A 3,157-nucleotide genomic window follows, 5' to 3' on the forward strand; every position below is an offset into this window, starting at 1 on the left:
CCTCTTAACTTCCTACCAATGCAGAGAAAAGAAGACTGGGAATGTGTTATGGGTTGAACTATGTTCCTTCAAAAAGATCTGTTGGAAGTCCTAACCCCGGTCATTGAAACTATGATCTTGTTCGGAGAGAGGGTCCCCGCAGATGTAGTTAGTTAAGAAAGGGGTGTGCTGGTGCAGGGTGACTGGTTCTTGGCCCAGTGTGGCTGGGCTCCTTATAAGAAGAGACGAGACACAGAGACACCCCCAGAGGAGAAGGCCACCGTGAGGCCAGAGGCAAAGACCGGAGTCCTGCAGCGGCCCCCCAGGACACCAGGGACTGGCAGCCGCCAGCCGAAGCTAGGAAGATGCCAGAGAGGCTTCGACAATCTCAGAGGAGCACAGCCCTGCTGCCACCTTGCTTTCAGACTTCCGGCCTCCAGGAACTGTGGGCAAATGAACAGCTGCTGCTTTAAGCCCCCTGGTCAGTGGCACTTGGTTACAGGGGCCTCCACAGACCACCCCCCACAGCAGGATCACTGAAGTCCTCACCCTACACACGGGGCGATGGTCCGGGAGGGGTGGGGACTTACCTGAGGCCTCAGGCAAGCGGGAGGCTGAATCAAGTCCCACCGGTTTGGAGGCCGGTGTTCATGTCACAGCAGGATTCACTCTCTGCGGGTCTGGCGGCCTCGCGGGTGATCGCCAATGCTCGTGTCCGGACACTGAGCACTCTGGGCTGAGCCCCTGAGCAGCAGGTGCAACAAGGCTGGCCATGCGCCCTGGGCGCAGGCTGCTTCGGAAACCGAGAGAGGAGGAAAATGTGTGTGAGGAGGGAGGAAGGGAGCTAGACGGAGAAAAGGGACTCACACTGACAGAGCTGAGTGCCCGGGGTGTCAGGGGTCTCGGTGACATCCCACACAGCCCTCTGGAGCAGGTGGCAGTAGCCTTGTTTTTCAGACCAGACATTGGGTCTCAAGAGATGCGAAGTAACTTCCCAAAACACACAGCCAGTGGGGATTCGAACCCAAACTCTCCCAACATCTCGTTCCCTGAGTATTTCCATCTCTTCCCAGTGGTTTGCATGGCCACCCACATGCTAACGGCTCCCGGATAATGTCTCAGCTCCCGCATCTCGTCTCCCTCCCTGTTCAGTTCCTCCATCTTCATGTCTCAGGGACCTCAGATTCGGAACGTCCAAAATTTAATTCATCAGCTTCCACTGAAAGCCCAGCACTCCCATCCACCACGACGCCCCACCTGGCAACCTGGCAGCCATCCCTGACTCTTATCCTGTCCCCTGCAGCCCTCCTGGCACACATCCCACAAGTCACCAGTCACTCGTCATGTATCCTCTGTCTCGTGGATTAGCCAGCCATTGTGTCACTCCGGGGACTTCTGCTTCCAGCCTCTCCCCTCTGCAGGCTGGGAAGTTTCCCTTCATACTGGAGCGAGGGATTTCTTGAAGCACAAAACTTATCACATGACTTCCTGATTAAAACTCTTCAACAGTAATTGCAAATTCTTATGTGCTATTCACTGTATAAGCCCTTCACATATATTGACCCATTTAATCCTAAAAACCACTCTATGATAAGGAAACAGGCACTGCATTGTTCTTCTTCTACAGATGAGAAATTTGGAGTGTTGAAATGTTCAGTAACTTGCCCACCATCTCACAGCTAGTAGGTGGCTGAGCCAGGATTAAATTCCCTTGTGCTCTTAGTACAAAGTCCCAAATCCTTCTCACGGCTTATGAGGACCTATAGGGTCTCACCCTTACATCTCACCCCACTCTCTCTAATTCAAGTTCAAAGCAAGGCCTGGGTTGTTGCTGTTGTTGTTTTTAAATATTCAAGATCTCCAAGGTTCTTTCTGCCTCAGGGCCTTTGAACGCAGTTTCTTCTGCCTGGAACATGGCTGACCCCATTCTTCACCTGGCTGACTTCTCCTTCAAACCTCTTTAAATGCTGCTTTGTCAGAAACTTTCTCAGAGCCCTCAGACCAAGTCAGGCCGCACCACATTTTATGCTTTCATTGTTACCTGCACATTTTCTCGATAGTACTTGTCAGTCATAATTACTTACATAATATGATGTTTTCCGCCGGCCCCCTCCTCGCTTCTCTGTTGGGAGAAGCTCCCTGAGGGCAGAGTCTGTATCCACTTTCTTCTCCAGGACATTTCCTGAAAACAGATGTTCAATAAATAGTAACAGATTGAAAGAACAAATGAAATAATGAAATAATGAATGAACATGCAGAGCTGCTCCTCGGTTGTCTGTCCAACCAAGGGGCACATTTTCTGACATAGCACCTTTCTCTGAGGAGAGCTTCTCATGCTTGTAAAGTGCATGCGAATCATCTGAGGGTCTTTTTTAAATGCAGATTCTGATTCAGGAGGCCCAAGCCAACAAGTTCCAGGTGATATTGACACTGCTAGTCCAGAGACCCCCACTTTGAGCCACAGATACTTAAATACTCCCTCACCTCGGTTTCTCTTTAATGAGTGGAGTCTCTCTGATTTCTTTCCTCACCTCCTCCTTTCCAAGACAGCATCTGGATGTGACTTTTGCTCCTGGGGCATGGCGGTGGCGAGTGGAAGGGTGAAGAGCCTGTCCTGTGCCAGTGCCAACATGGGCACTATCTGGTTTGCTGAGATGCCTGGTCAGGCCCATCAAAGCCAGGGTAACACCAGCTTCTATAACAAATGAATCCCAAATATCAGTGCCTTCACATGACAGACTTTCCCCATATTGCTCACAGAATAGTCCAATGAGGCAATTCCTAGTCTACGTACGGGGAGCTCTCCTCCATGTAGTGATTCAGGGACCCAGGCTCTCCCCATCTTAGGCTCTGCCAGGCTCTCAGACCACAGCGCCTTCTAGCCACTGGAAGAACAGAGACCCACTTCTTAAAAGCTACCCCCCAGGAGTGACACACATGACTTGCACTCACATTCTGTTGGTGAGGACTTGTTACTCAGCCACACGCAGAAGTGAGGTCAACTGGGAAATGTAGTCCTTATCCGGGCAGCCACCTCCTAGCTGTAATTCCACACTGTGGGAGGCTGAGCACAAACGACTGGGAGGTGGAGCACCAGCTGTCACTACCACACAGCCTGGCTGCTCTCAGACAGCCTGTTAGCAGTTACTAAGTCTGTGATCTGTCCTCCATCCGACAT

At 51.3% G+C, this 3,157-nt stretch overlaps 1 long non-coding RNA gene across 1 annotated transcript; it reads right to left on the reverse strand.

The window, feature by feature from the left end:
- Nucleotides 1–646: 646 nt before the first annotated feature.
- LOC116595489 lies at nt 647–2,813 on the reverse strand. Its single transcript, XR_004287703.1, has 3 exons — nt 2,511–2,813; nt 2,064–2,161; nt 647–772 (listed from the first exon to the last, which is right to left on the reverse strand). It is a non-coding gene; the product is annotated as an uncharacterized LOC116595489 (long non-coding RNA).
- Nucleotides 2,814–3,157: the final 344 nt, after the last annotated feature.

The sequence above is a fragment of the Mustela erminea genome, chromosome 7 (genome assembly GCF_009829155.1).
Source record: "Mustela erminea isolate mMusErm1 chromosome 7, mMusErm1.Pri, whole genome shotgun sequence".
NCBI classification, from domain to species: domain Eukaryota; kingdom Metazoa; phylum Chordata; class Mammalia; order Carnivora; family Mustelidae; genus Mustela; species Mustela erminea.